Source organism: Camelus bactrianus, chromosome 13 (genome assembly GCF_048773025.1).
Source record: "Camelus bactrianus isolate YW-2024 breed Bactrian camel chromosome 13, ASM4877302v1, whole genome shotgun sequence".
NCBI lineage: Eukaryota > Metazoa > Chordata > Mammalia > Artiodactyla > Camelidae > Camelus > Camelus bactrianus.
The window spans coordinates 19,303,604-19,311,203 of record NC_133551.1 but is presented as its reverse complement, the minus strand read 5'-3'; positions in this window follow the sequence as shown (position 1 = coordinate 19,311,203).

The window sequence follows — 7,600 nt, the reverse complement described above, 5'->3', positions numbered from 1 at the left end:
GTGAAAGAGCTTATTGTTCTTCAGTAGGTGCCCTGCGTAGTTCCTCCTTCAAGTGGTAATTTCTTAGGAAAATTTCCCAGGGAATGGATTCTGTCTATATATTCTGTGTCTATGGATTTTTTGCTTGTTTAGTTTGGTTTGTTTTGTTTCTCAGTTCTATCTCAGTTCTAAAATTGACTTAGTTATAAAATGACGTTACTTGTCCACGTTGAATTTTTATGAAATGGGAGCACGTGCCAGAGACAGCTTAATCTGGAAATATTTTCTCTCTGCCTTTCTCTCTCCCTTGCAAATGTTTTGATTCTACAAGACCACTTGTTTGACACTGTAAATCATCCCGCTGGATACAACTGCCCAGGACTCAGTTTTAACCTCCTAGAGGCTGGTCATTTATTTCTCTATTTATAGTTACTACAGGCTACAAAATTATGTGTAAGTTCTAGTAAAATTCTAAAAAAAAAATTCACTGTACCACAAAGACTCTTAAGCAAACACAAATCAGACCACGTCCTTCTATATCATAAATAAATAAACAGATGGATAGATAGACGGGTGAATGTTTTAAATTCAACAAATATTGAAAGCTACTACTTCAAATATTACCAACCAAATTATTGATAACACAAGGCAGATTTTATGTTTTACTACAGTAAGGAAGAGAACACTACCTCTCTAGAGCTATGACCAAGAAGAGGAAAGGTAAGGTCAGAACTAATTTCGGAATGAAAGTTTGACTTAAGGTGAATTTTTCATGCAGGGAATTGATTGTGAATTGGTAAAGATTACTACAAAACGGTACAGTATTGTTAGAAAGAGCAAAGTGAGGATTTTGAGGTGAGAGACTCAAAGAATCTTAGGGCTCAACTGTCTCAATGCCTTTCATTGAAGAATTAATGGATCTTTTAGAAAGTGTCTAAAATTTAAAAAAAAAAAAAAAACCATTTGCTAAATAGGAACTCCTGTACAAGTAAATAAATGCTAATATATATAATGGAATCTCAAACTCATGTTAGCGGATGTAGTGTGATTTCTGTTCCTAGTGTCCAGGCTGAAAATGTAAAAACACATGCTTTCAGTCTTCACAAAGAATGCTATATGCACCCCAAACTCACTTTATTTTTCTTCTACATACTGTAAACAAAGCTAAACTGCAGTTCTTAGCCTCTTCTTCAGTTAGGTAGGGCTGAGTAATTGACCTCTGGCCAATGGAATGAGGCAGAAATATACACTGGCCTATAAAATGTTCTGTATAAATCCCCATGCACTCTCTGGTCCCCCATTTGGTTGCTGGACATTGGTGCTTATGGCAACATTTGGAGCTCTGAGTGCAATGTGGCAGAGCTATGGAGTGAAAGGAGACTGGGTCCTTGAATGACTTCATGGAGCAGAACTCCTGCCCCCTCCTCTCTCCCAAAACAATGCCCAACTCCTACAACCATGTATAGAATTCTGATACCAGAAAAAATAATGTTTAATTGCATTAAGTCATTAAAATAGTGAGATTTATCTTATCTTACTTACTCTAACTTACCATGATCTTTGTATCAAATTAAAATCCTTGAAATAACTTCAATTGCTTTCAGTGATCTGAATCCTTCCCTCATTTCTAGATACCCTCTTATCTCTCATTCCTAGTCATTCTGATCAGTTTATGTTTATTATTTTTTGTTTATTTTTTTCATGTCAGTAGCTGAGACATTTGGCTAAAAATCTTTCTCCTCTTCTTCTGGGTATCTGAATTCTAATTATCTGACAGATAACAGTGTGAAACTTCACTTCCTTTCCAGACTAAATCCCTCCCAAGCTGAAGGTTCCTCTCAGGTCTACCACCATTCTGTAGTTCTCTGTAAAAGTAGTTTTAAGAGTAAGTAAATTTTAATTGTGTAATTTTTATTTAACAAATGCCTACCCACCTAAAATGTGAATCCCTTGAGGACAGTAAATAATTGTATACTATTATTATATCCCTCATAGCCTACATGATAAATAATTTTCGGCAGAGAGAAAGGAAGGAAGGAAGGAAGGAGGGAAGTATTGAAGGCGTGAAGAAAGAAAACTGGAAGGAAGCTGTAGCCATTAACCAACCAGCCACTTACACTGCAACAATGAAAAACCCCATTCCTCCTCTTCTTTGTTCTACATCCATATTCTCCTCTCCAAGATCCACCAATACCTTTTATGAGGCAAACATGTGCTCACTAATAAAGACTCTCTCCTTGACCATTTTAGTGAGGATCCTCCAAGCTCTTTACTTAATTAGATCTCAATCCCTAATTCTTGCTAACCTGCATAGCCCAGTTTTAGCAAGAATCCTGCACAAGTCAGTTTAGAGAGAATTCCCCCACCCTTGGTATTGGACCCCTCTCAATATCTAATCAACTCTTCATTTTCCACCCTTGGTATCTAGCCACTCTGGCCTGCCTTGGCAGGAATCCTGTCAGACCAGTTTAGCAAGAATTCCCCTACCCTTCTTTGTTGTGTCTCCTTAGTAATTCTACCAACCCCTTATCCTGCCCCTTGGCTATAAATCACACATGTCTTTGCATATTCAGAATTGAGTTGAATTCTATACTGGGGTCTCTTTTCCCCTGTTGCAACAATTTTTGAATGGAATCTGTCTTTACTACTTTAAGTAATGTCTGACTCTGGTTTTCTCTAGTATCACAAGATCTAAGGATCTTTATCCAAATACTTACATTAGAAATACACACATTGCATTTGATCTGGGAATCATAAACTCTTGCTGGTATCTGTGGTGACCATATGTCTCATTTTGTCAAGAACAGTCCTGTATTTTCTATTATAGGTCTTAGTAGCACTCCCTTTACTCTCAAGAGGGTCCTGGTTTGGAGAAGTTATATGGCAACTCCATTGTCAAAAGATAAACTGAGGCAAATTACAAATTTTGAGAGTTTGAGCAAAAATCAACTCCATTTGGGCAATGTCAAACCAGAAGTGATCTAGGAATATTTTACTGAAAGGAGCTAGGGGCAAGGTTTTTGTAGAAAAAAACATGCAAACAAAGCAAGAAAATTATTTGATTGCCTGTACACTAAGCAGTTGCATTACCTGGGAAAGCTTAGTTGGGTGTTTGTGATTGGATGTTCCCTTGCCCTTGAGGCATTTCCCAGAATTGACTCTGGCTTAGGTTCCAGTTTGCATTCATAGGCCACCAAAGTCTAAGAGCCACCTCAGTCTAACGGCCTCCTCCTTAGATTACCTTAACACTATTGGTGTCTGACCATCACGATGTAGGTATTTGGAGGAAAGGCTTGTCTTCCATAGATTCTCGGGCACAAACTATGCATTCAGAACCTGCAGTGAGTCATAAAATACTAATAAATACATTATTAGTTGATGTAGTTAAGCCTTTGGGAAACATTAAAAATCTTTAAGCCACATTGGTATCAACTGATTCCTTAAAACAATAATTGCATGAAGTATACACTTTAAGGAGTTGATGAAACTTCCCAAAGGATTAATTTACTCCTCAAGGATGATTTACATAGTGAGAGGATCTGGAACAATAATTATGGTAACAATCAATCGAAGAGGGAACTGGGTATTTGTTTTAATGTTACTTCACTCTGTAAGAATTCTCTCAGGACTATACAATTTGCAAACCCAAACGTAACATGAAACATACCACTGCCTCTAGTACAAATGCCCCATTGAGTTTCATAGATGTAAGAGACCATAATAATATGGAATCAATATAATTGTATTTAGAAAGTTCTAGAATGTCACAAAATTGGCATCTAGTTACAGCCAATAAGGCATAGGAAAGTCTTTTTCTAAACTTCTAAGGGTTTGGAAAGGTGATCTGAACTCCTAGGGATCCTAAGGAAATCATTATATGTGGAAATACCAGAGGTTGCGATTTTAGATTTGATTATTTTGTGATTTCTTTCCCTTTCATTCCATTTATTTTCCTAATTGAAATTAAGTAAGTGTACTTTGTGTCCAATGTGGTCAAACACTGTGGAAGACATAAGGAAGAATCATCACAGGCTTATGCTCCAAGAAGTGTCATTAAACACGGTAGAAAAGATAGGCAAAACAAACAAACAAAAGTTTGAAATACCTGAAATGTGTGTAGGAAATACTGAGGAGAAGGCAGGACTTAGAAGATGAAATCTAGTTATACGATCGGTATCATGTTTCAGGCAAGTGTTAACAGGGTTTTATATTAGGCTGGTAGTATTAGAAACAGGTCAGGAAGGAACCACAGGAACCATATGGTTTTGTATTCAGAGAGAACCGATAACCAACTAGACGTAGGAAGTAATTGTTGGCAAAAATTCGAGTGGCCCTCTCTCTACACAAATACCTAAGCTGTTTACAATGTGGCACTGCTGCTACGTTCCTCAAGCAGAGGGGTCTATTTTCCCAAACTAACGCCAGGATTAGCCATATGACTTTCTTCACCTGCTGTGACAGTAGCAAACTTGCTACAGGTGCAGACTTGAGAAATGGTTTTTCATTTCCACCTTCTTTCTTGGAACACAGCTACCACCGTGGAAACAGGCCCAACCTGCCTACCGGAGGATAAGAAATGTCTAGAGCAGAGCTGAGCAGTTCCACGGAGGCCAGCTTAACCCAGCCAGCTCTTAGCTGAACTGTCACCTGCTTGTAGCCACCTGTGTGAGCCCTCAGATCAATCAAACCTGGCCCAGAGCAGCAGAACCACTCAGACTGCTGGCTTCTAAGAAATAATAGACTTCTGAGATTTTATGTTTTTCTTTTCCGGCATCATTTTATCAACAGATAACTGATATATTGGAATGAGAGAGTGGGAGGGGTCAAAGATGAATATAAGGTTTTTCATATTTGCTGTTTATAATTTCAATCTCATTACGAGACAGTGTACCCGTATTTCCCCTCATGTGAGGAAATTTACTGTTCACTATCTCTAGGATGTAAAATTCAAAAATATAGTCAGAGATTTGGATTTCTGAACATTTGAAGCCTGACTTCTGCTCCTTCAGTTTAAAATGTGTGACTTATTATCATATAAACATCTTATTTTGAGAACAGCTTATTTGCCGACATTATTTGTAGAAAAAGCAGAAAAAGTATTTGCTCACCTTTCTAAAAGTAATTTATTATTAAGTAATTTAAATTTCATATGCCATGAATTATATAGCTAAAACTGTAGGCAAACAATATTCTACCAAATCCAAGTAACATCAATTCAAATTAAAAAATATTAATTACTAAGTTTTAAACTCTGCAGTGACCTTGTTCTTTCAAGCAATTATTTTTAAAATCCTAAAGAGTACATTTTTATAGAATATATTTTTAATTACTGTATTCTAAAATATGGAATTCTCAAAACTATTGGTAGAAGAGCACAAAGCATTTAAAGGATAAATTCCAGAACAGAAGTGTTTGGTAACTGTATTTTATTTTATTGTTCTCTGTTCTATTTACTAGTGGAATACTTTATAGTAAAACAAAACAAAAAACCCTTCTTTTCTAAAATCTTTATTACTACATTTAGCACACATATCTCTGTGCTTTAACAGTAATCATAAATCTCCATTTGGCCAGTAAATTGTTTACTGCATAATTTCCCCAACTGAATTCATAAACTATGAAAAAGTGTCATTCTCTGGGTGTTATAATAGGAAACTATGAATTGGATATTTAGAAAATTAAGAGCAAATAATGATCATTTTCTTACAATCACCTGGGTGATCTTAATTATTTAATTATTAATCATTTTAATTAATTATTTAGGTGCTTTTAATGAAAGTTAATAATCACAATTCTCTTTAAAATTATATTTACCTATGGTAAAAAACAGGACTATTGATACTTTAAATTAGAATGACTTCTCCAAAGATAAGACAATAAATCTGTATGTGCTAGTTCATAATAGCCTGTATAGTGATTATTTTTGTTTGTTTTTAATTCTCAAGCCCTGGAGAAGTTAAACAAATGAAAATGAGGGTTCTTGTCCATTTCAGTAACGTATCTTTACTTGTCTGTCTGTTTATTTTTTTCTAAGTGTATTTTATTTACGTTTGTTTTGAACTTAGGCTCTCAGGGTTAACGAGGCTTGAAAACCATCAGCTTAAGGAGTAGTGGGTAGTGTTAGCAGATAGATTTGCTTGCCTTTTCACTTGTGAAAACTGTTTTCCAGACTATGAATGGCTACAAATACTAATAATCTATCATGTCACTAATGAATGGATAGTCTTATCGGGTACTAGCATAGAGTTATCAGTAAAATGCCTTTGAAAGTTTGAGGAAATGGCGTAGTATCTTGATCTGCATCTGAGATTTGTTAAATGGTTTGGTTAAAACCCTGTTCAAATTAAGAATAGTTATGAGCACAAACTGATAGGAAATTTATGAATAAACAACTACGTCCTCCCCAAAGATGACTGGACTGAGAGTCATGAAGTAGGACGCCTATACTGTGTGTAAATTACACCATGAGTTTGAAAAGTTTGTGCTGAGGTCTTTGCAGTTTTTGAGAGGGCTGCCCCGAAAGATAAATTATAAATGGAGAAAAAGGCTGTTTGGTTATTGTTGTTATTAGAAGTATACTAAACAAGATGAGGGGAATTCATTTGATATATTGAGCAAGCAAACAGAACACATAAAAGTCAAAATACCTTCCAGGCTAATTGACAGATTTGTTAATGTTCTCTCATCACATTCAACACATTCCAGCTCCTTGTAAAAAGCCCATTCTCTTCCCCAGTGAAATTTGTGGTTCATTAACTTTCAGTTGGTTAGAAGTAAAAAATTACTGGAGGGTCAGGTAAGTTTACACCAGTTTAAAAGAAACAATTACTAGGAAAAAAACGGTCCTTAAGGATTTAAGTTTTTATTGTTCAGTAAACCTCCTTGAATTAACTTTCAGTGCAGTTTTAGAATTCACAAAGTGTCTGATGAAGGGGAAAAAAAATAAAGCAATATATCAATAAAAATGTTTTATGTGAAATCATAAGAATAACTGAATACTGTACCTGAACCATCGCTGTATTTTGACCTCATTAATGGCTTTATATTTTCTGTCTGTGAATGTACCGCTGTCTCAAAATCCCAAGGCACATAAAGTAGTTATAACAAGAGATAACTAATTGCGCAAATTTGTTCTGTTGTTAAATCAATAAAATCAAATTGTATTTTTGCCTCAAAGTTAATAGAACGGTATCGAATAGATATATATGATTACAGGCCTGATAAAGCATACCACTTGATTTTCACACCCATGGCTTAGTGTGTTCATGTGACTGCTGATAGTTAAAAGATAAATCAAAGTCAAATTATGGGAAAAGGGCAATGGAAGTACTGAATTCAATGAAGTTGTACCTGTGGGAGACAGGCTCAAATGCAGCCTCGCTAAGATTTAAAGGTCAAATCTGTGTTGCTTCAGTGGAGACCCAGCCATGAAAAGTGTGATGAATTAATGGTGAACAAAGGAATAGGTTCTTTTCTTACTGTTGTATTTATCTCCTGGATTACCTTGATTGGCAGGAATACACAGAACCAAAGGGTTCTGCAGCTTTCTTTTTTTCTCCTATTGACAAGGATGTGATAAGGAAGTTTAAGACCTGTACTTCCACGTGGACCCACAGTGAGA